Below are 27,169 nucleotides of genomic sequence, written 5' to 3' on the forward strand. Positions count from 1 at the left end.
CAGAGAAACAACCAACCATTGAAAGAAAAAGAAGAATCCCCAGGAGGAGTGCTAAAGGAAATAGAGGGAAGCAAACTATCAGATATGGAATTCAAAAGATGGATTATAGAGAAGCTGAATGAGATCAGCAAGCTCAAAGAAAACTACAAAGAACGCCAGGGAAACTACAAGGAACTCCAGGGAAACTACAAGGAACTTACTGAGAATTACATCAGCGTGAATAAGGACATAAAAGCTATCAATAAGAACCAGGAGGAAATGAAGAATATAATTTTTGAATTGAAGAACACAGTAGAAGGAATTAAAAGCAGGCTAGAGGAAGCAGAAGATCGGATCAGAGACCTGGAGGACAATGTAGAAAAAAATTCCAAGAAGTGCAACAAAATAAAAAGAGGCTGAAAAAGAATGAAGAGGTTTTAAGAGAGCTGCAGGACAACATGAAACGTAATAATATCCGTATCATAGGAATTCCAGGAGGAGAAGAAGAGGAGCAAGGGATAGAAAACCTCTTTGAAACACTAATGACAGAAAACTTCCCTAACATGATGAGAGAAAGAGTCATGCAAGTCCAGGAAGCACAGAGGGTCCCAATGAAGATGAATCCCAACAGGCTCACTTCAAGACACATCATAATTAAAATGGCAACATTGAAAGACAAAGAGAGCATCATAAAAGCAGCAAGAGAGAAACAGCTAATAACATACAAAGGAGCTCCAATAAGGCTATCATCAGATTTCTCAGCAGAAACACCGCAAGCCAAGGGGGAATGGCAAAAATATTCCAAGCAATGAAAAACAAAGGCCTACAACCAAGAATACTCGACCCAGCAAGGCTCTGATTCAAAATAAGGAGTTTCCAAGACAAAAGAAGGCCAAAAGAATACAGCTCCACTAACCCAGCATTGCAAGAGATGCTAAAAGGTTTGCTTTAATAAGATGTAGAAACAGGGAGAGACAGAGAGAAACACAAGTACAAAGGGGGAAAATGACAATGAATAACCACCTATCGATAATAACCTTAAATGTAAATGGATTAAATGCTCCAATAAAAAGACATAGGGTAGCTGAATGGATTAGAAAGCATGACCCACGTATATGCTGTCTACAAGAGACCCACCTTAGAACAAACGATCTACACAGACTGAAAGTGAAGGGATGGGAAAAAGTATTTCAAGCAAATGGACATAAAAAAAAAAAAGAAAACTGGGGTAGCAATACTTATATCAAACAAAACAGATTTCACAGCAAAGTCCATAAAAAGAGACAAAGAATGACATTTCATAATACTTAAGGGAAAAATCCATCAAGAAGATATAACTTTTGTAAACATATATGCACCCAACACAGGAGCACCCAAATATGTACGAAAGTTTTTGGAAAAATTCAGAAAGGATATAGACAGCAACACACTCATAGTAGGGGCTTTAATACCCCATTGTCAAAAATGGACTGGTCTTCAAAGCAAACACCAAGGCTATTGAGGCATTGAACAACACTCTAAATCAAATGTACTTAGTTGCTATATGTAGAACTTTTCACCCCAAAGAAGGAAAATATACATTCTTTTCAAGTGCACATGCCGCATTTTTAAAGAAACCATGTAGTAGGACATGAAACAAGCCTCAACAAACTCAAGAAAATTGAAATTATATCAAGCATCTTCTCAGATCACAATGGCTTAAAACTGGAAAGCAACCTCAAGGAAAAAACTCAAAGACATTCAAACACATGGAGAATGGATAACATGCTATTAAATAATGAATGGGTTAACAATGACATCAAGGAAGATATCAAAACGTTTCTGGAAAAAAATGACAATGAACACACAACAACACAAAACCTATGGGATAGAGCGGACGCAGTCCTGAGAGGAAAGTTCATAGCAATACAGGCCTACCTAAAAAGGATAGAAGAATCTCTAATAAAAATCTAACCCTACAGCTACAAGAACTAGAGGAAGAACTACAAACAAAGCCCAGAGCAAGAAGAAGGAAGAAAAGCATCAAGATCAGAGCAGAATTAAATGACATAGAGACTAAACAAACAATTCAAAAGATCAACAAAAGTAGGAGCTGGTTCTTTGGCAAGATAAAAAAAATCGACAAGCCCCTTTAACTAGGCTCATCAATAAAAAAAGAGAGAGAATCCAAATAAATGAAATCAGAAATGAAAGAGAAGAAATCACAACTGATACCACAGAAATAGAAAGGATTATAAGAAATTACTACGAACAACTGTACCACAAGAAATTGACACCCTAGATGAAATGCAGAAATTTCTGGAAACATATAATCTTCGAAAACTGAAATCCAGAAGAAGCAGAAAGCCTGAACAGACCGAAAACAAAGAGCAAAATTGAAACAGTAATAAAAAACTGTTGGCACAGAAAAGCCCTGGACCGGATGGCTTCACAGATGAATATTACAAAACATTTAGGGAAGAACTAACTCCTATGCTTCTTAAACTATTCCAAAAAATCCAAAAAAGAGGGAAGACTCCCAAACTTGTTCTGTGAAGCCAGTATTACCCTAATTCCAAAACCAGGTCAAGACACAACAAAGAAAGAAAACTACAGACCAATATTGCTAATGAACATAGACGCTAAAATCGTCAACAAAATATTTGCAAACTGGATCCAGCAACACATTAGGAAGATCATACACCACAATCAAGTGGGATTCATTCCAGGGGTGCAAGGATGGTTTACTATTCGCAAATCAATAAACGTAATACGGCACATAAACAAAATGAAAGACAAAAACCACATGATCATGTCAATAGATGCAGAAAAAGCATTTGATAAAGTACAACACCCATTTAAGATGAGAGCTCTCAGCAAAATGGGAATAGAGGGTGCATACCTGAACATAATAAAGGCCATATACGAGAAACCTGAAGCCAACATCATACTAAATGGACAAAAACTGAGTGCATACCCCCTGAAATCAGGAACAAGACAAGGATGTCCACTCTCTCTCCTATTCAACATAGTCTTGGAAGTTCTAGCCACAGAAATAAGACAAGAAAGAGAAATAAAAGGCATCCAAATTGGAAGAGAGGAAGTAAAATGTCATTATTTGCAGACAACATGATAGTGTACATAGAAAACCCTATAGTCTCCACAAAAAAACTACTCAACCTAATAAGTGAATTTGGCAAAATAACAGGGTACAAAGTCAATATTCAGAAATTGATGACATTTTTGTACACCAACAATAAAATATCAGAGCTAGAAACTAGAAGAAAAATCCCATTTACCATAGCAACAGGAAAAATAAAGTACCTAGGAATAAACTTAACCAAGGAGGTAAAAAACCTGTACTTAGAAAACTACATAACACAGAAGAAATTCAGGAAGATACACATAAATGGAAGCATATACTATGTTCATGGATGGGAAGAATCAACGTCATTAAAATGTCCATACTACCCAAAGCAATTTATAGATTCATGCAATCCCTATTAAAATACCACTGACATATTTCACAGACATAGAACAAATACTTCAAAAACTTATATGGAATCCAAAAAGAGCTCGAATAGCCACAGCAATCTTGAGGAAGAAGAACACATTAGAGAAGGACAGTACCTGACGTCACCCTATACTACAAAGCCACAGTAATCAAAACAGTCTGTACTGGCATAAGAACAGACATATAGATCAATGGAACAGAATAGAGAGCCCAGAAATAAACCCAGGCCTATATGGACAACTAATATTTGATAAAGGGAGAAGGAACATAAAATGGAGTGAAAAGAGTCTTTTCAACAAATGGTGTTGGGAGAAATGGAGAGGGACATGCAAAAGAAATGAAACTAGTTTTAAGGAGGGAAGATGGCGGAGGAGTGAGGAGAGGCTGAGGTTTCAGGCTCCCGAGGCTCTTCTGCAGTTTGGGGTAACTGCAGACAGAACATCTCAGTGAGCAGCTGGACACTGGCAGGAGTCAAGCCAAGGCACTGCTGGATTAGAGAAAATCTATCTGGGAACAACCTGTTTAGTGAGGGTAGCAAAGGAAAAGGGGACGAAACGGGATTCCTCACAGGGGCGGCTGCCAGAGCTGCGGCTGGAAGGACACAAAGGATTTTGGGGGACCACAGGCTGTCCCGGGAGAGGAGTTGGGAGGAGAGTGGCAGAGACCGGACTCGACCAAGTGGCATTGGCGCCGAAGGACAGCAGACAGCATGCTGCCGGGCAAGTGAGAACATAATTCTCCTTTATATTTTTCTCTAGTGGATGGTGGAGAGGGGAGGAAAGTTTGGGGGTGGTAGGCCATTCTTGAGGAGCGCAGGCGCAGTGGCGCGCTCATCCACCCCCCAACCCTCCCCTTGGGTCGCGGGGGCGCGCATAGGGAAGTGCCCTCATTCACTGGCCCCGGTGCACAGGGCTGTGCGTCCAGGTGCCCCTCGGACACACACCAACAGACATAAAATCAGTGACCCAACGGGCTCAGTGAGGGCCCACTGGACACGCAGAAGACTGTGCGCAAACGCCCCTGGCCAGGCCAGTGGGCGCTAGGCTGAAGTATCAGGCCGGAATCCGGAGCGCAGAGCACTTGCCCAGGCTCTGCGTGCCCGCTCAGGAGGTGCGGGAACGGTGGGCGGCTGCCACGTGGGAACAGCAGGCGGCAGCGACTCACAGACACTCACTTCTACTGAGCACAAGTGTCTGCAGCCCTGCCCTAAGAGGCGAAAGACCAACGCCCAGAACATGGCGCTGCAGGCCTGAGGCTAGCTCCCCAGCCGCTTGGGTGCACACTTACACTTGAGCCAAAAAACACCTCAAGGGCTTTCCCGGAGCGAAGCGCTGCCGGCTTCCTCGGAGCGCGACTGAGGCCAGCTTTCTAGGAGCGCGGCGTGGCAGGCCAGAGCTTAGTTCCCCGTACACCTTGGGTGTGCACTGGTGCTCTAGCCAAAAAAACACCTGGAGGGCTTTCCCGGAGCTTGGCATGTCCTGCTTTCTAGGAGCGCAGCGTGGCAGGCCTGAGCTTAGTTCCCCAGCTGCCTTGGGCGCGCACTGATGCTTGAGTGAAAACAAAAAACAAAAAAAAAAAACACCTTGCCAGCTTCCCAAAAGTGCGGCGTGGCCTGCTTTCCTGGAGCGCAGCGTGGCAGACCTGAGGTGGGCTCTTGGCTGCCTTGCATTGCGCCTTGCCGGCCACCTCGCGCACACCACTGCTGCAAAGAATAGGAATCTCTGACCCATCACATTAGACCAGCTGTGGACACAGAAAAAGAAGATGACACAAGAAGGCTGAACTGACATCTCCACAAAAGAATTCGAGATAAAGTGGATAGAGTGACTCCCATCAACAAGCCAGAAGGAATATCCTAACAACAACAACAACAACAAAAACAAAAAATCTGAAATATAACCAGACAGCATAAACAAACTATATAAAAGGTCCCCCAAGAACATCAAGCTCAGGAGATCAAAGAGACGGCACCACTGAAACCCCCAGATCTACCATAAAAAATCTCATACCACAAAGGTGAGAAGGCAAAGCAGACAAATCGAAATAACAAAAACAAACAAGAAGAATCCAACATGGTAAGACGCAGAAACAACCTCTCAATGGAAAGAAAAGAGGAATCCCCAGAAAGAGAGGTAGATGGAATAGACATAGCCCAAATGTCAGACATGGAATTCAAAACTATGGTGGTGAAGAAGCTCAATATGCTCGAAAACCTCAAAAACAACTATGACAACCTCCAAGGAAGTTACCAACAGCTCCAAGAAAATTACAGGGAACTTGCAGAGAACTACACCAGCATAAAAAAAGACATAGAAACTATCAACAAGAACCAGGAAGAAATGAAGAATGCAATCTCTGAACTGAGAAACACAGTAGAATCTGTCAAAAGCAGACTAAATGAAGCAGAGGATCGGATTAGTGAGTTAGAGGATAATGTAGGTAATAATTCTCAAATGATACAGCAAAATGAAAAAAGATTGAAAAAATATGAACAAGATGTAAGGGAATTACAGGATAGCATTAGAAAAAATAATTTAAGGATCATCGGAATACGAGAGGAAGAAGAAAAGGAACATGGAATTGAAAATCTGATAGGAGAAATAGTGACAGAAAATTTTCTGAACCTGATGAGAGAAAAAGCTATGCAAGTCCAAGAAGCACTGAGAGTTCCAATCAAGAGGAATCCCCAAAAACCCACTCCAAGGCACATCATAGTTAAAATGGCAACATTCCAAGACAAAGAGAGAATCCTAAAAGCAGCAAGAGAAAAACAGCAAATAACTTACGAGGGAGCTCCAATAAGGCTATCGACCGATTTCTCAACAGAAACATTACAAGCCAGAAGGGAATGGTCAAAAATATTTCAAGCAATGAAAAACAAAGGTCTACAACCAAGAATACTCTACCCAGCAAGGCTCTCATTCAAAATAGAAGGTGAAATAAGGAGTTTCTCAGACAAAGGAAGACTAAAAGAATACATCTCCACCAAACCAGCATTGCAAGAGACGCTAAAGGGAATATTCTAAGAAAAAAGGAAGAGAAAAAACAAAAAAAGAGTAGAGGAACAGAGATACAAAAGGGAAATGAATAAACACATGTCAATAAAAACCTTAAATGTAAATGGATTAAATGCTCCAATTAAAAGACATAGGGTAACGGAATGGATAAGAAAACAGGATCCACATATTTGCTGTCTACAAGAAACACACCTCAAAACAAAAGATTTACACAGACTGAAAGTAAAGGGATATAAAAAAATATTCCAAGCAAATGGACCTGAAAAAAAAGCTGGGGTAGCAGTCCTCATATCAGACAAAACGGATTTCAAAGCAAGGGCAATAAAAAGAGACAAAGAAGGACATTTCATAATACTTAAAGGAACGATTCATCAAGAAGATATAACACTGATAAACATATATGCATCCAACATAGGAGCACCCTAATACATAAAACAAATACTAGAAGACCACAAGAAGGATATTAACAATAACAAACTCATAGTAGGGGACTTCAACACTCCCTTATCAACAATAGACAGATCATCCAAGCAAAGAAACACCAAGGATATACAGGCATTGAACAACACACTAAACCACATGGACTTAACTGATATATATAGAACTTTTTACCCCAAAGAAGCAAAATATACATTCTTTTCAAAGGCACATGGGACATTTTCAAAGATAGACCACATGATAGGACACAAAACAAGCCTCAACAAATTCAAGAAAATTGAAATCATATCAAGCATCTTTTCAGACCACAATGCCTTGAAACTAAAAATCAACCTCAGGGAAAAAAATCAAAGACACCCAAACTCATGGAGAATGAATAACATGCTCTTAAATAACGAATGGGTTAACAATGACATCAAAGAGGAAATCAAGAAATTTCTAGAAACTAATGACAATGAACACACAACAGCCCAAAACCTATGGGACACAGCAAAAGCAGTCCTAAGAGGGAAGTTCATAGCAATACAGGCATATCTGAAAAGGCTAGAAGAATCTCAAATAAAAAACCTAACCATAAAGCCTCAAGAACTAGAACAGCAACAACAAACAAAGCCTAGGGCAAAAAGAAGAAAGGAAATCATCAAGATCAAAGCAGAATTAAACGACATAGAAACGAAATGAACAATCCAAAAAATCAACAAAACTAGGAGGTGGTTCTTTGAAAAAATAAACAAAATTGACAAACCTCTAGCCAGGCTCATTAAGAAAAAAAGAGTGAAGACCCAAATAAACAAAATCAGAAATGAAAGAGGAGAAATCACGACTGATACCTCAGAAATACAAACAGTTATAAGAAATTACTACAAACAACTCTATGGCAAGAAATTTGACAACCTAGTAGAAATGGACAGATTTCTAGAAACATATAACCTTCCAAAACTGAATCAAGAAGAAGTAGAAAGTCTCAACAGACCAATAACAAAGAAGGAAATTGAAACAGTAACCCAAAATCTCCCTGCACACAAAAGCCCTGGACCGGATGGCTTCACAGGCGAACTTTACAAAACATTTAGGGAAGAACTAACTCCTACCCTCCTCAAACTATTCCAGAAAATCCAAGAAGAGGGAAAAATCCGAAACTCTTTCTATGAAGCCACTATTACCCTAATCCCAAAACCAGGTCAGGACACAGCAAAGAAAGAAAACTACAGGCCAATATCACTGATGAACATAGATGCTAAAATCCTCAATAAAATTTTGGCAAACAGGATCCAACAATACATCAAAAATATCATACACCATGATCAAGTGGGATTCATCCCAGGGATGCAAGGATGGTTTAATATGCGCAAATCAATAACTATAATACATCACCTAAACAAAATGAAAGACAAAAATCACATGATCATATCTATAGATGCAGAAAAAGCATTTGATAAAGTACAACACCCATTTATGTTGAAAACACTCAGCAAAATGGGAATAAAGGGAGCATACCTTAACATCATTAAGGCTATATATGAGAAGCCTGAAGCCAACATCATACTCAATGGACAAAAACTGAAAGCATTTCCCCTGAAATCAGGAACTAGACAAGGCAGTCCACTCTCCCCACTTCTATTCAACATAGTGTTGGAAGTCCTAGCCACAGCAATCAGACAAGAAAAAGAAATAAAAGGCATCCAAATTGGGAAAGAAGAAGTAAAACTATCACTATTTGCAGACGACATGATAGTATACCTAGAAAACCCTATAAACTCCACTAAAAGACTACTTGATATAATAAGTGAATTTGGCAAAATAGCAGGGTACAAAATAAATATACAGAAATCTAAGGCATTTCTGTACACCAACAATAAAATCTCAGAGACAGAAGCAAAAAAGAAAATACCATTTACTATAGCAACAAGAAAAATAAAGTACCTAGGAGTAAACTTAACCAAAGAGATAAAAGACCTGTACTCTGAAAATTACACAACATTGAAGAAAGAAATTAAGGAAGATACAAATAAATGGAGGCAAATACCATGTTCTTGGATGGGAAGAATCAACATCATCAAAATGGCCATACTACCCAAAGCAATTTACAAATACAATGCAATCCCTATTAAAATACCAATGACATATTTCACTGACCTAGAACAAATCCTCCAAAAATTCATATGGAACCAAAAAAGACCCCGAATAGCAAAAGCAATCTTGAGACAGAAGAACACAGCAGGAGGAATCATGATACCAGACATCAAACAATACTACAAAGCCACTGTGATCAAAACAGTCTGGTACTGGCATAAGAACAGACATATAGATCAGTGGAACAGAATTGAAAGCCCAGAAATTAACCCAGGCCTCTATGGTCAACTAATCTTTGATAAAGAGGAAGGAACATAAAATGGAGTGAGAAGAGCCTCTTTAACAAATGGTGCTGGGATAGCTGGACAGGGACGTGCAAAAAAAATGAAACTAGGCCACCAACTTACACCACACACGAGAATAAACTCAAGATGGATCAAAGACTTAAATGTAAGCCGTGACACCATAAAAGTCCTAGAGGAAAACATAGGCAGGAAAATTTCAGATATCACACGTAACAATATCTTCACGGATACATCTCCCAAGGCAAGAGAAATAAAGGAAAAAATAAAGAAATGGGACTACATCAAACTAAAAAGTTTCTGCTCATCAAAAGAAAACATCAGCAAGATGAAAAGGAAACCAACCATATGGGAAAACATATTTGCCAATGATATCACAGACAGGGGACTGATCTCCAAAATATATAAAGAGCTTATATGACTCAACATCAAGAAAACAAACAACCCAATTAAAAAATGGGCAAAGGACCTGAACGAACACTTCTCCGAAGAGGACATACAAAAGGTCCATAGACACATGAAAAAATGCTCAACATCATTGGCCATCAGAGAGATGCAAGTACCACTTGCACCTGTCAGAATGGCCATCATCAACAAATCAAGAAACAACAAATGCTGGCGAGGATGTGGAGAAATGGGAACCCTACTGCACTGCTGGTGGGAATTCAGACTGGTGCAGCCACTATGGAAAACAGTTTGGAATTACCTCAAAAAACTAAAACTGGAACTGCCATTTGAACCAGTGATTCCACTGCTAGGATTATATCCGAAAAATCCTGAAACCCTAATTCAAGAGAACTTATGCACCCCTATGTTCATAGCAGCCCTGTTTACAATAGCTAAGTGCTGGAAACAGCCTAGGTGCCCATCTGTGGATGAGTGGATCAAAGAACTGTGGTACATCTACACAATGGAATACTATGTAGCAGAAGGAAAGAAGGAACTCCTGCCATTTGCGACAACATGGATGGAATTAGAGAGAATTATGCTTAGTGAAATAAGCCAGGCAAAGAAAGCAAAATACCATATGATATCACCCAATACAGGAAACTAAAGAGCAACACAAACAAACGAACTAAATAGGCAAAGACTAGAATAGTAGTCAGTAGGGGGGAGGGGGGAGGGAGAGAAGGGGGATAAGTAAGGGAAGGGTCAGGTCAAGGAACATATATGAATGACTCATGGACATGGACAACAGGGAGGGATATAATTGTGGGAGAAGAGATGGGCTGGGAGGGGGGAGCAATGGGGGGAAAATGGGACAACTGTAATTGAATAACAAAAAATAAAATTAAAAAAAAAGAAAAAAAGAAATGAAACTAGACCACCAACTTACACCATACATTAGAATAAACTCAAGAAGGGTCAAAGACTTAAATGTAAGCCGTAGCACAATAAAAGTCCTAGAGGAAAACATAGGCAGGAAAATTTCAGATATCCCACGTAGCAACGTTTTCACTGATATATCTTCTAAGGCGAGGGAAATAAAGGAAAGAATAAACAAATGGGACTACATCAAACTAAAGACCTTCTGCTCAGCAAAAGAAAACATCAGTAAGATGAAAAGGAGCCAACCATATGGGAAAAGATATTTTCCAATGATACCTCAGACAAGGGATTGATCTTCAAAATAGATAAAGAACTTATATGACTCAACACCTGAACAAACGCTTCTCCAAAGAGGACATACAGAGGGTCCATAGACATATGAAAGAATGTTCAACATCACTAGCCATCGGAGAGATACAAACAAACAGCCACAATGAGATAGCACCTCACACCATTCAGAATGGCCATCATCAACATATCAACAAACAACATGTGCTGTCTAGGATGGAAAGAAAAGGGAACCCTGGTACACTGCTGGTGGGAAAATCAGACTGGTGCAGCCACTGTGGAAAACAGTTTGGAATTTCCTCAAAAAAAACTAAAAGTGGAACTGCCTTTTGAACCAGCAATTGCATTGCTAGGATTATATTCAAAGAATCCTGAAACACCAATTCAAAAGAACCTATGCACCCCTATGTTCATAGCAGCACTATTTACAGTAGCCAAGTGGTGGAAACAACCTAAGTGCCCATCTGTAGATGAGTGGATAAAAGAACTTTGGTACATTTACACAATGGAGTACTTTGTAGCAGGAAGAAAGAAAGAACTTCTGCTATTTGTAACAACATGGATAGAACTAGAGAGAATTATGCTTAGTGAAATAAGCCTGGCAATGAAAGAAAAATACCTTATGCTATCACCTATTACAGGAGATTAATGAACAACACAAACATTTATAACTCAACAAAAGGAACGGTTGGACTGTTAGTCTTGGTTGATAGCCTGAGCAAGCTGCAGCCCTCCATTCGTTATTGTTCACACATTCTGTCTGCTGGATTTTACCTCCGCATCTCGGTTCCACAAACTACAGCAACATCTGGTGCAAACGCGGGACCTGAATGTAAGAACCGGGAATGGGCAGAACTGCAAAAGGGATTGGCTGTGCGGTAGTTCACAAACCTTTTGGGAAAATGCAATGGAGTCATGGGGACTTCTTCCTTGATAACTGAACAATATGTAACCGTTTTAAAATTCTTGCTTAAAAGTTCAGGTTTACAAGTGAAGGAAAATATGCTGAAAGATTTGCTCCTTTAGGTTGGGAAGCATTGTTATTGGTTTACTCCAGAAAAGAAAAATCAACTCAATTTAAAGGTGTGGAAACAAGTCGGAAAAGCTCTCCGGTGTGCGCATCAAACTGGTAATCCTATTTTGGCTGACACATGGGCTGCGTTTAATTTAGTCGCTCTTGCCCTGTAGCCTTTCCAATCAGACTCTGAGGCTGGTTCGGAGAGGGGCCATAAGAATCGACCCTCCTCTCAGATCCACGATCAGCCTACTATAGAAAATAGGAATGAACAGGATGCGGCAGCAGCTTCTCCACTCCCTCTAGAGGAAAATCAGGACGACAGTTCTGTCTCGCTCCTTGATTTTGAAACTGAAAACAAAACTCAACATTTGTATCCTACTTTAAAATTTCCTGATAAAGTTCCTAACAAGGATACTGAAATTTTAGCTACCCTTAACAAAATCCTTGAAAAATTATCGGTAGATACTGACCAAAATTTCCTCAGGTCCTATTGATTCCGCGAAGTCCGGGACCCCCGCTACTTTTGTTGCACAAGGAGCTCCGCCACCGGCACACACAGCTGTGCCTTCAGCTCCTACTATGGTGTCTCTTACTACCGGCAATCCTTCTGCTTATAATAACCCCTCACTTGCTTGCTTTTCGAAACCCCTGAATTTAACTAATGTAATGCTTGATGTGGGGATGAAACCCTCCCTAGTGGAGTACATGTTGAAAATGCTTTTAATTTCCTATTTCCCATTATTCGGACTCATCATTCCCCAGATCCACAAAATCCGTAAGGGCTTATTATGGTTGCCCATCACAATATTGAGTTTCGTTTTCTAAAATTACTAAAATCATCTGTTAGCAGTTATGGACCTAATTCTCCTTATGTTTGCGGCTTGATTTCTTCATTTGCTAATGATAATTTGTTGATTTCAGTTGATTGGGAAGTTCTTTCTAAATCCTCTTTAGAACCCACCCAATATTTGCAATTTAAATCATGGTGGCGTGAGGAGTCTGAAAGAGTCTCGCTAACACCGCTCGTCAGCCTCCAGGAGCTACTTTTGAACAGTTAACAGGCACTGGCATGTTTGCTACTGCTAACCATCAGTGTCATTTGTCTAATGAAGCTATTATTCAAATAAAGGAAATCTGCCTTTTTGCTTGGCAAAAACTCCAAAATCCTGGAGAGGTTGTAACAGAACCCCTGGGCTGCTCCTATTGAAACAGAACCCACGGTCTGTTTAATTAGGAGCCCGATTGCCCGCCGCCAGAATTATAACTCTCAATACCAGAGTTTGGTGAAAAGAAAAAGAATTATTTGCACATAATTCTGCCTCCCCCTTCCAGACCTGGCCAGTCTTAGGAAAGTCAGAAACACTGTTTCCCTACTTCCTAGACACAGTTCAGCTTTACCAGTAGCTGCCAATCACTTAATTCTGATTGGGGAGGTCCTTTCTGTGCTGTGGTGCCCTCCAGCTCTCAATGCAGAACTGCCTTGATTCTCAACCTCCTTGTAAACTGCCTTCTTCCTGTAAACCGCATGGATCTCCTCTCCTTCTCAAAACCACATGACGAGAGCTTCTTCTTTAAGCAGCCTGGAGACCCCTGCTCCTCCAAGCCACATGGAGGGAGCCCACGAGAGCCAGGGTCAGAGAGAGAGCCAGCCCCAGAGCCCCAGCTAAAATGTCCGCAGCTGCTTATCTATCCCTCACTGTGTCCTCTGACGGCTGTGGGTGTTGCAAACAGTTCTGACCATTCACAGAACCCTACGTAGGCTCTGTAGTCTTCTTTCGTACCATCCCACAGTCCAAGATCCCTCCCATCTTCCTGAACATTGGAAGTAAAGCGGATCTTTGTGCAACAATGTTTCCAGCCACTAGCTCCAGGCATGCAAGGGCATCCTGAAAGCTGCTTCCTTTTCCCTATATCCCAGCCGCAAACTGTGGGGTTTGTTTTTGGACTCCCCTGTTTCTGTAACAAGGTTGCTAAATCCTTTGTAAAAATTTTTCAAGGGGCTAATGAGTCTTACACCGAATTCCTTGCTAAACTTCATGATGCCATCCATAAAGCCACTAGTGGTATTGATGCCCAAAATCTATTACTTCTAACGCTTGGGTATGAGACTGCAAATGAGGACTGTAGAAGGGCGTTAACTCCCATAAAACAACAAGGTGGAACAATTGAGGATTATATTAGGGCGTGCTGGGAAGTTGGCTCTCAGTCCTATAGCATTAACCTCTTAGCTTCGGCTTTAAAAGGAAGTTTTCAGAATTCTAAACTTAAATGTTACAATTGTGGAAAAATTGGACACGTAAGAAAAGAATGCAAAAAAGGGAAAAATGGACAGGAAAAGCAGCCTTGTTTGCCTCCAAGTGTTTGCCAAAGGTGTTATAAGGGATGGCATTGGACTAATGAATGCTGTTCAAAGAAGGATAAACAGGGCAACCCCCTGCCACCCCTCCCTACTTTCGTGTCGGGGAAACTGGCAGTCAGGCCCAGCTCAGGGCCCAGCACCAAACAATAAGAGCCTAATTACTCAGTTCCCTGTCAGCTCGGTACAAACCCATCAGCAGTTGAATTCAACCCCAAATCCAAGTTATTAGTTTCTGAATTATACCATGCTACTAATTCCAGCGCGGCTTTAGATATAACAGCTCCTGCCGCATTTTCTATGTCTCTGGACAAAGGAGTTCAGAGAATTCCCACCAGCATTTATGGCCCCCTGCTGGCTAGCAGTGTTGGTTTATTAATAGGAAGAAGCAGTCTTACTAGTAAAGGAGTTATAGTTCATCTGGGGGTAATTGATGCCGATTTTACAGGAGAAATTGAGGTTATGATGACAATAGACAAGCCTATTTCCTTTGAGCAGGGCCAGCGCATTGCTCAGTTACTAATTCTTCCTTATATCCCTGGAAAATCAGTGCCTGCTAAATGCACTGGGGGATTTGGAAGTACTGACAAACAAGTCTTTTGGCACACTCTGATTAATGATCAGAGGCCTCAATTAACTGTACAGTTTGAAGATGGAACTTCTATTACTGGATTAGCAAATACTGGAGCTGATGTGTCCATCATATCTTTAGAACACTGGCCTAAACATTGGGACACTAATATCATAGAGGCTACTTTTAAAGGCTGGTTTGGCTCAGTGGATTGAGCGTCGGCCTGCGAGCTAAGTGTCGCTGGTTCGATCTTCCAGTCAGGGCACATCAGAGAAGGAAAACTCTGACTCCAAAAAACCTCCGCTGCCTTGCGGCATACCTCTTCAGGGGAAAGGCTAAGGGAGTAAACCCCGACAGAAAATCCGGAGCCGGAGTCCCTAAGGCGGTTTGACGTTGTAATCAACACTGGCAACTCCTGCGGCGCACCTGAAGCCAAGCTGTATCGACTCCGTCTTTCCCTTGGACCCTTCAGCTGCGAAGAGAGGGGGGGTCTGCTGCATGGGCAACAGCAGACCCTCCATATCACCCTGCCCAGGCTCTGTAGCTTCAGCTTCACTGGAGAGGACACTCCAGCGTCATCACAAGATGTTGATTCAACACGGGAGGAGACAGATACCGTGTCACTCCCGAGTTGGACTGCACAGCCATTCTTGGCGGTGCAGATAGACTCTTAAGAAGCTATACCATCGTCTCTCGAGACAAACGGCTGCCGCCGCCGACGACGACTTTTAAAGGCTTAGGCACTCTTAACAAAATACATCAGAGCACCAAGCCTCATTCTTGCTATGGGCCTGAGGGTCAAACGGCAGTTTTACAGCCTTATATGACCCCAATATCTGTTACTCTATGGGGAAGAGATTTATTACAGCAATGGGGTGCTACGTTATCAATACCCACAATCTCTCCCATGATTAAAAATATTATGCTCAATATGGGCTAAAATCCAGTTCTTTCTCAACCGCAGTTACCAGAATTTGACACCAGGGCAGGACATCCCTCTTCTGATGCAAATTTATTTTAAGGGCCACTGTTAAGCCCTTCGCCCTTCCTTTAAAATGGTTAACAAACAAGCCAGTTTGGGTAGAACAGTGGCCTCTGACAAGTGTTAAATTAGAAGCGCTTCATCAATTAATGCAAGAACAGGTATAACAAGGGTATAGCGAGGTAAGCACCAGCCCATGGAATTCTCCTGTCTTTGTATTAAAGAAAAAATCTGGAAAGTGGAGAATGTTAACTGATTTACGGAAAATCAATGAAGTAATTCAGCCTATGGGACCTTTACAGCCAGGATTACCTAATCCTGCCTTAATTCCAAAACATTGGCATATTATTATAATCGACTTAAAAGATTGTTTCTTTACTACTCCTTTACAACCAGAGGATTGTGAGAAGTTTGCTTTTACTATACATTCTTTGAATAATCAACAGCCTAGTCAAAGATATCAGTGGAAAGTACTTCCTCAAGGAATGCTGAATAGCCCTACAATGTGCCAATATTTTGTTAATCAGCCTCTAGAAGAACTCCGAGGTCAATTTCCAGAAGGAATGTGTATACACTATATGGATGATACTTTATTAGCACATCCTTCTGAGGCACAATTATTACAAATGTTTGAATTAACTTCTGACTTGTGTGCTAAGTATGGCCTTCAAATTGCTCCAGAAAAAATACAAAACGGGTAGCCATGGAACTATTTAGGACATCAACTAACTAAAAGTCATAAAATACCTCAAAAGGTTAAAATTTGTAAAGATTCTCTGCAAACATTAAACGATTTTCAAAAGTTATTAGGTGACATTAATTGGCTCCGACCTTCTTTAGAAATTCCTATGTATGCTCTTGAAAATCTTCTTCACACCCTTGAAGGTGACTCTGATTTAAACATTCCCAGATCATTAACTAAAGAGGCAGAAAAGGAGCTTGAATTAATTGAACAATATTTCCAAGACAATCAATTAGATCGTATTCAGCAATTAACTAATCTAAAACTTATTCTTATTCATAATGCTCATTCCCCTATTGGAGTACTGTGTCAAGAGGAAAATATTGTTGAATGGCTATTCTTACCGCACAAATCAACCAAAAGGTTGGAAACCTATCTTAATAAAATTATTTACATCATAATTGGTGGTAGATTATGTTTTAGACAACTTTGTGGTCAAGATCCTAATGAAATTACTGTTCCTTTTACTAACAAGGAAATTGCTAATCATTGGATATTATGTGAGGAATGGCAAAATGCTTTTTCTAATTATTTAGGCAAAATTCATAATTCATATCCTTCCTCCAAAAGGTTTCAGTTTCTAAAGCGGACTCAATGGGTACTTCCAAAATGTGTTGCCTCGCAACCCCTATCCAAAGCAGAGACATATTTTACTGAAGCTAATAAACTTGGTGTTGCCGGCTATAGTAATTTGAAAAACAGTAAAACTATTCAAAGCCCTTATACTTCTGTGCAAAAGGCCAAGTTATTTGCTATTGTTATGCCCTTAACTAATGTATTTTCAGTTCCTTTAAATATCATTACAGACTCACAATATGCTGCCCATACTGTTCAAGCCTTGGAAACTGTAACCATACCTCAGAATGGTCCTGAACTTAATACTCCTTTTTTACAGCTGCAGTTTCCCCTTCGAGCTCATCATCATTCAATTTACATTACCCATATTCGATCCTATACAGGTTTACCGGGACCTTTAACTGCAGGCAACGAGTATATAGATATGCTCGTTGACTCCGTAATTAATGCTCAAACCGAGCATCAGCTTCACCATACTAATGCTCGGTCGCTTAGACACAGACATAACCTTACCTGGCGTCAAGCACGTCACATCGTTCGGGACTGTTCTACATGTCAAATAATTAATCAGCCTTCCTTACCAATTCATCTTAACCCTAAAGGTTTACTACCTAATCATATTTGGCAAATGGATGTTACTATTGTACCCAGTTTTGGGAAACTTAAATTTGCTCACCATTCTATTGATACTTGCTCTAAATTCTCCTGGGCTATAGCAATGTCCTCTGAACATACAGGATGTGTTATCACACACCTCCTAGAAGCTTTTGCTGCTCTTGGAAAACCAGAAACTATTAAAACAGATAATGCTCCAGCTTATCTTTCTAAGAAATGTCAGGAATTTTTCTTTCAGCATAATATTAAACATATTACTGGCATTCCATATAATAGTACAGGCCAAGCTCTCATTGAACATCACAATCGTACATTAAAAGAACTTCTTGAAAAACAAAAGGGGGGATATGGTATGGATTCCCCAAGAAAACGAATTTTGAATGCATTATTTACCCTAAATTATTTGACATTAGGGGATGATTCCCTGTCAACCACCTTAAGACATTGGTCTATGAAAAGAGTCACACATTTAAATCAACCTATTTTTTATATGATGTTCTTACCTCCATTGGGCTTCCAGCAACAGTTGTTCGATGGGGCCGAGGCTATGCTTATATCTCCACAGGTTCACAGCTGTTTTGGAACCCTGACAAATGAATTAAGCTATGAAATGTCCTCCCGGGAGAGAGGCAGAGAGGAGGAGGAAGACTGGCACCACCTATCCGATTGGATGGCAAGAATGAAGTTGAACAACAATAAAGAAAAGGAATCATCTCATCACCCACTTTGTCGCACTCAAAATGCTAGCCTCCTAACATGGAGTCAATTAAAAAGGCTAGCCCAAGAAGGAGAAAATCTAATTGAGGCTCAAGGTCTTCCACTCAATTTTACCACCATGTTTCTTGCTATGCTTGCCATTTTGGCAACTCAGGTACCACATAGTAATGCTGAGAATTATACTTATTGGACATATATCACTAATCCACTTTTAATGAGGGGAGTCTCCTGGTGGGACCCCACTGTTCCAATTTATCATAATGAAACAGGATGGTTGCCCGGTCCTTTTGAGATGAGAGGACCATTAAGACCTGAAGAGGAAGGAACCATAATGAAGCAATATGTTACAGGTGTCTCTGATCTCCCTATTTGTGTAGGTGCTGGAAATCACTGTCTTAAAATGACCATACAAGCATGGTTAACTATACAGCAGAACAAGACAAAACTTTATAAAAACAGGTTACTTTTACTCGCTGTAAAAAGTTTCAGGAGCTTTTTACCATCTAATAGTCAATCATATCCTCCCTCAGATGTGCCACTATGCTCTATGCCAACGTTTCTCTCAGTAACTGATTTGGTCCATTGGACTCGATGCAGGGGAGAAGAAGTACGAGCAATGGTTACTAGTTCCTATGGAAGCGTCATTAATTGGAGTCATTATGGTTCTGCTCGTACAGCAAAGACAAAAATAAATTTAAGGTGGACCAGACATATCAATGTAATATCTACTCTGGCCAATGAGACCATTACGTGGCATGGGGGTGGATTTGCACCTCCTGACCCCTACTTAAAAGGATCTTATCCTCAACATCATTTATAGAAATTAAGTGCTGCTTTCGATCCTATCAATCTGTGGACTGGCCAACTGCAGCAGCACAATAATGTTCATAATTTGACATTGACCAAAAATCTTACACGCTATGCTCAAGCTTGTGTTCGTATTCCTTATTTGTTATTGAAAGGACAGATAACCTGGAAACATGATAATGGAGAAATATCATGTTATAATTGTACCTTACATACCTGTATTAACCATACTATGACTTTAACCCCTAAGGAAAGTATTTATATACTCAGAGCCAGGACTGGAGTTTGGATTCCTGTACAGATGGACCGACTCTGGCAAGACAGCCCTGCCTCTGGACTTTTTCAAAAAATGGTTGAGCAACTCTTGCGAAGGGGCAAACGTTTTATCGGGCTCTTCATAGCTATTATCATGGGCTTAATAGCTGTAACAGCTACTACAGCCACCGCAGGAGTTGCTCTCCATCAATCTGTACAAACGGCAGATTTTGTGAGAACTTGGCGCCAGAATTCTGAACAATTATGGACTGATCAACGCCAAATTGATGCTGAAATGCAATCTGAGTTAGCTGACTTAAATCAAGCTGTTATTTTGTTAGGTGATCAGTTACAAAGTGTAAAAGGACAATTATCAGTAAAATGTGATTGGAATCAATCTACTTATTGTGTTATTCCTGTTCCTTATAATAAAACTGAATTTCCTTGGGATAAGGTTAAAAAACATTTGTTAAATCATAATAATTTGACTCAACATATACTTAATCTTCAAACAAAAATACATGATATGTTCGAAAAGCATTTAAAGCAATTATCAGGAAATGATGTTTTAGTAAATATGATGGGAAGCATAAGTCATATTAATCCTATTAATTATATTGAAGGATTCATAGGATCTCATTTTGGATTGTTAATTTTAATACTCTTTTTACTTCTTCTTTTAATCCTAGTCTGTAAACGAATCAAAAAGAAAGAGAAAGTAAATTCTACTACATCTGCCATTTTTTCGGTCATGTTCCACAAGATGTCTGTAAAACAAAAAGGAGAAGATGCAGAGGAAATCAAGAAGGAATGCATCTGGGGGCTTGCACACAAGCCCCAACATCCAGGTGCCTTGTGACCCATCTGGCCCTGACTCACACACAAGTCCCCCTGGTGCCAGCAGCTGCACACAGCTCCTGGTGGCCAGATCACAAGCCTCTGAGATCAAAGAAGCAAGAAGAACAGTTTCTCCTTTCCCATAGTGATAACATATCTTGTGGAACAGACCCCTATGGTTTACTGATTTGCTTTGTAAATTTGCAAATTAACATTTACCTTCATTCCATGGGAATAATGTATGTTAGGCATGTAAGCTTTTCTTTTCTTCTTGATTCTATTTTTAGTAACGTTTGTAACTCAATAAAAGGAACGGTTGGACTGTTAGTCTTGGTTGATAGCCTGAGCGAGCTGCAGCCCTCCATTCGTTATTGATCACACATTCTGTTTGCTGGATTTTACCTCCACGTCTCGGTTCCACAAACTACAGCAAGAGTCTAGTCAAAGAACATGTATAAATGACCCATGGACATGGACAAATGGGTGGAGACTGACTGTGGAAGAGGGGTGATCAGGGTGCGGGGAAGCAATAGGGAAAAAAATGGGACAACTGTAATAGAAAAACAAACAAACAAGCAAAAATTTTTAGTGGGAGAAACAAAGAAAATATAAAGAATGGAATTGCAATTTTAGTGAACACTAGAACAAAGATTTTTCTTCACACGATATTTTTCTCCCTACCTGATCCCTCCAGAATTTGGCATTCTGAGGAAGTAAGTAATGACATAAGGTTCTTTGCATAAAACTAATAATACCAGTTGTTAACAGAGGTTTTGTTGACCACGACTTTGACTAGAATGTCATGCCTAAAGGAGACATGCCTAGGCTCTAGTTCTTACCAAAAATCCTAGAGGAACTGGGATTGACTTTCAAAGGTAATAAAAGCCCATGAGAAAAAAGGTCTTGTACCTTGGTTTGTTGTGTGGTTCATGGCAACCTTTCCAGGGAAGGAACAAAGGTTGCTTTCCTGAAAGATGGCTAGAAGGGACCTTAAGGCACAATAGAAAACCTGAAGGGCTTGGAAAATACAGGTGTTTACAGGCAAGGCTGAATGGCAGGTATGCCCTGAAAGGCAGACTGAAGGTCACCCTAAATGTTCCTTGTGTAAGTTTCAGCAAAGCAGACTTAAAGATCATAAGTGATCATTTGCTGCTCTTGTTGTGTTCATGCAAATGAACAGGATAAATTAAAAATAGACTAAATGCAGTCTCTTTAATGACAAAGAGGGTAATCAGGGAGAAAAATCGTGATTCAAGGAAAATCACAATGCTCAGTGGTAGACTATAAAGTAGTGCAGCTAACTGTCTTTAAAGTTTCTTTTCATTTAAAGTTTGTTTTCATTTGAAAGTAAACTAGTTCTGTGGCATCATCAAAATGCTTAATTTACAGACAAGAAGAATGTCAAATGCCTTGCAACTGGATGTCTTTCCAATAAGACAGTCTTACAGATTTAGAGACTGGTTTGTGGGTTATGTTGCATAAATTAACATGTGTTTTCTGTTTTCAAAGGGCGTAAGCCTATGACCTCATTACCTGAATGATTGTCTGTATGTATAGGCCTCACTTAATCCTGTCTGCATCGCTGCCTCCTGAGACTCAACGGTTTGACTGAACTAAGTTGCTGGGTTGGTGAAGAATGGGGTGATCTGTGGGCTTCACTTTAAAACTGGTTTCTCTTTCCTATCCTAATGGCTTGGACAGAAAGGGCCCAGAGGTCTGAGAGGGGGGGAAGCCTAAAATATTCTCCTCATCCCAAAATAAGTATAGCGGGGAAAAGGGTTTTGCACAGGTGTGACATGCCTGCCACACCTTCCTTCAAAGAAGCCATTTTTTTCCCTAATGTGGGACATTGAAAAGTTAATTTTTGCCTTTTGTCATCTAGTGGTTATGGGTTGAATGATGCCTTTAACCCTCTTGCCAAATCTGTTGCCCCCAGGATACAACAAGGATGCCAGCCTGTTAAACCAAGCATGCCATTGTTCGGAAACAGCCAGCTGACCTGGAGTCTGTAAGATCCTTCCCCATGTGGGAAGGCCATCCTCCCCTCTACACCCCGACTATTATTAGAGATTTATGGACCCAAGCATAGGTGGGACGACGACCATGCTTAGCTTGAAGCAGCTAGAGAAGCACGAGACCTTTGTCCATTGTCCTTTATAATATTATAAAGGGTCTTAAGTCTGAGAGAGGGCATTGTTATTTTTTATTGTTATAAAAATTAATTATTTATTTATTTATTTAATTAAAAAAGAAGAATAGTATAAGAAAGGGAGAGACCAGAGGACTTGTATGCATGACCCATGGGCATGGACTGGGGTGGCGGGATTGCTAGGGGAGGGAGGGTGCTGGGCAGAGCAGAGCAAAGGGGAAAACATTGGAACTATTGTAAGAATATAATCAATAAAATATACTTAAAAAAAAGAGAGCGGCACTAGCTTCATTATTTCTTCACATTCACACACTCTCAGTTTTAAAGGAGGGGCAGTTTTACTTAAGAATGTCTTTGATGATGCAGTAAAATAACTAATTTGAATACATATCAGTTAAAACTCTGCAACATTTTAGTATATTATTAAAAGGATATATTAATATTTGGGGCAAATTTGCTCTGCCACCATGTGGTTCTCCACCAATGACTGTCCTGGTGAACTCAGTTTCAGTAGTGATATTAATGAATGTGACTTTTTTTCATATTGTGTGATAAAATGCATCACCATTTGGAAAACCTGTATGACCCAGTGAACTAATATTTTCCAAAAGACCAAAAGATGATGTTACAAAATCACACATGGGTAAAAAATTCCAAAGTGTGATCTATTCTGTGGATTTTGATATAAGCGTAGAAGAACTCATTAATATGTTTAGATTCCACATTGAGGTATCCTTTAAAGACTTAACCACTTATTGAATTTTGGTGTAAAAGCAAAAAGTAGCCCTCATGATCTAAAAAGGATACAAAAACAAAGTCAGTTCTATTCTAATGCCTGTTTTGAAAATCTGAATTTATTCCATCAAGAACCACTAGATGAATGTAGAAACTGTTCCCAGCTGAAGTGAGCCATGTAGGACGCACAAGACAGGTCTCATAAATACTGAGACACCCAGTTCACATCCCTTGTCACAGTGTTCTAGTCCACTTCACATCACCATCAGCCACCACTACACAAAAACTCTCAGCCTCTTTTGTATTTTTCCTGTGCTCTGTGTTTTTTCTGTCTTCATGTCTTTTCTCTCTCTTTCTCTCTTTTTTCTCAGCCATGGGGTGGTGGAGCTGAGAGCTGGGTGGGTGGGCCTGACAACACCCAGTTTGACAAACCTCCGGTAAAGTGCTCTATTTATTGTATTATTTATTCATTTTTAACTATTCAATGTGTATATCTGTGCTCCCATGTTTCTTAAATTCCTATTCAGTGTTTTTGGTGTCATCGAATTTTGAAATGCTATACAGTGATCCGTCACTTATCACGGGTAATACATTCTAGACCCCCCACGGTACATAAAAGTTCTTGAAGTAGGAACCTTACATTTATTTTAGTATTTATATATATTTCAAGGCTTTATAAGCCCTTCCCACATACTTATAAACCATTCCCAGCCCCTTATTAACCTTTCCCACTCCCTTATTTGAGTCCAAGGTGTTTCTGAAATTTGTCAAACCAGCCCTTGCTGGTACTGAATGGGGTTGGTCTGGTTGGAGAAGCACTCAAAGGTCCTGCTTCAGCATCATCGTTGTCATCCTCTTCTTCATCCTCATCACCTTTGCGATCATCCCTTTTTGCTGCTAAACAATCATACAGTTGCTTGGCCTTTGTCTGGATGGTATTTGTATCCAGTGAAATATTCTTGTTTCTGCAATAGTTAATCCACACAGCTAATGCAGACTCCATCTTCACAATGATCTTATTGCGGGAAGTAACCACCCTCTTTGCTGTTTTGTTGAAAGTCACTGATGCCATAGACCTGATATTCTTCTCGTCCTTCTTTATATAGCGAACTGTAGACTCATTGATCCCATAATGGCGGCCAACAGACACATAGCTTCTCCCTTCCTTCAACATGTCGAGAAGTTCCACCTCCTCTTTTATGGTAAGCACCTTCCTCTGGCTCTTAGGTTCACTGCAAGAATCCTTAGAAGATGCAGAATATTTGGGTGGCATCATAGGGCTTGCAATAAATTCAGTCTTTAAGAAAAATTTCACAGAACACTACACCACAGAGCAAAACTACGCACAGCAATTGGAGGTAGGAGTGAAGTGGACAAGGCGAGATGCTAAATGTACACGCACTGTGAAGGATAGCAGACAGACTGATGCTATGGTTACTGAGCCAATCAGCACCCAGGATACACAAGACAATGCTCTGGTTGGTCGCCTTCCATCAATCAGCCAATCGTGTGCCGTGTACAATCTCACATAGGCAAACGAGCTCGAGTATACATCTCATTTTCAGAGTAATGTATGTGTTCGTCTGCAAAAAAATTACATACTATAAGCAGTGTGCAGTATTTTATTTCAATTTAATATTCTTTTAATGTTAGAATCATTTATTATACATTTTATGTATTTTCTGAAAATTTTTGGGCAAAAATCATTAAAATCATAAATACCATGCATATAAATATGTATACAATACTGCAAAATCCTGCAATATAGCGAAAAATCCGTGATAAATAATTAAATATAATATTTTTTTAAATCCCGCAATGCAGTGAGGCCGCCATAAGTGAACTGCGATATAGAGAGGGACTACTGTATCCCTAATCTCATTTTCTTATAACCTCATTTTCATCTCCAAACACTGTGGTTTTTCTAGTACAATGTAACATAACCTAGTGCTTTTTAGGAATGCACATGTGCTCTTATGCTCTTACAGTCTCCCAGAACATCATATTTTCTTCATAGTATTTTTCAAATTCTTTCTACATTTCATAAACTTCATACAGAATATCTTCCTGTACTTCAACCAACATATTGCAACACATTGCAACAGCATAAATGCTTGAGAATGTATTGCCTTCTGTTAAAACAGACATTAAAAAGATGTATGAAATTGTTCAATGCCACCATTCTCATTAAAATTATTTTGTTTGGGGAAAACACAGTTTTCTTTAATAAAAATGCTAACTGTTCCTTTTAATGAATTAATATATAAATATTTTAAATATTTCTCTTAATTCCTATAAAAATGAATATCAGTAGATGTAATCCACATAAAGAAAAAGTTTTTAGGGTCATCAGTATTTTAAGAATATAATAAGGCATTATCAAAGCTATATTCTAGGGGAACTACAATCTCAGGAATACAGAATTCAGCTCCCAAGTGGAAATACAGATTTTCATTTTCCATCTACATTCTAACTCTAATTTCTATTCTCAGGCACAGCATGTAGCTCACATGTCAAATACTGATCTGTTAAATTTAAAAGAAAATGATCATTTTTTTTGTAGCCTACTGATAACTCTATTTACTATATGTTATTCCACATTTTGTTTTAGAAAAATTAGATCATAGTAATCATTCCTAATTCCATTTCACAGGGAAGAATTTACAATGACAATTGTTAACATCTTTGATTAATTTTTCCTATTATCATACTATTAGGTAAGTCACCTCATTTTTAAACATTTTTGTTTGTTTGTTTGTTTTTTGAAAATTGAATTGGTAACCTGTCTTGTGGGTAGAAGATAAGGAAGCATTGGGACAGTACAGTATAATAACAGTCAGTCATTTTTATTTCTTCTTGTATGTCAATTCTTAGACTATGTTGTTTTTAAAAATTGAATCACTCATTCTATGACATTTACAAAAAGAAAAAAAACAATTATTGGCATATACACAAAAAACAACCCACTAGATAATACTAGGTGAACATAGATAAAAATCAATGAGGCAAAAAATTTTTAAATCCTTGTGAAAGGTTATTGCTTGATTATTTTAGATTTGCTGGAAGCCCCCTTCCTCCTACTCACCTCCCATTTCTAATTTTGGTGAATAGTTCTCTTCTCCTTTACCCTGAAGATGGCAATACAATCATTCTAATCATTCTACCAGTAAATTACTTTCATTCTGAAAGTTGGATAACTTATTGAGATATCTAATTATTATTGTTTCTGAGGGTAAAATATAAAGATAGTCCTTTTTCTCCTAGATTTAGAGGCCAACAAATAATATAAGTCATGGTGGGCAGGACAAGAAAAAAGAAAATACCCAGATTCATAGTAGTAACATGCCATTGCTAAAACTAAATAATTTTCAGGACAAAAAGCAACAATAATTCTTGTCATGGCTTGATTTTTCTCTATAAAAAGGGGATGAAGCTCCATTGATGAATAATATTGCTCTCCTTTTAGTTGTCATAATCATGAAAATGAAGTTCAGAACATTTAAACAGCAAATAAGACACATATTTTCCATGGACCATGAAGTTCTGAATGTACTGTCATCTTGGTCTCCAGATGATAGGCAGACTCCTTACAATAGGTGTTAACCATTTGGAGAGCCTCTGATGGCAAGTGATGTATAAATGAATGTCACTATTACTGTACCTAGGAAATCATGAGCACTGGCGTGCAAGCCTTCCAGATAAAGAGTATACAAAAAAGATGTTCCCACTCTGAATAGCAATACTATTATTAAGTAGCAAATGTTTCAAGTGTGTTTTATAAAAGTTGATCATTCTTTTCAGCATCTCTCTAATGCTAGCCAATAATCCTGCTTTGAACTTAAACCACAGTTTTTCTTATTTTTGCCTTTCTTCGGGGCTCCGACATAGAA

The sequence above is a fragment of the Furipterus horrens genome, unplaced genomic scaffold, assembly GCF_987537825.1.
Source record: "Furipterus horrens unplaced genomic scaffold, mFurHor1.1.pri manual_scaffold_7, whole genome shotgun sequence".
Taxonomy (NCBI): domain Eukaryota; kingdom Metazoa; phylum Chordata; class Mammalia; order Chiroptera; family Furipteridae; genus Furipterus; species Furipterus horrens.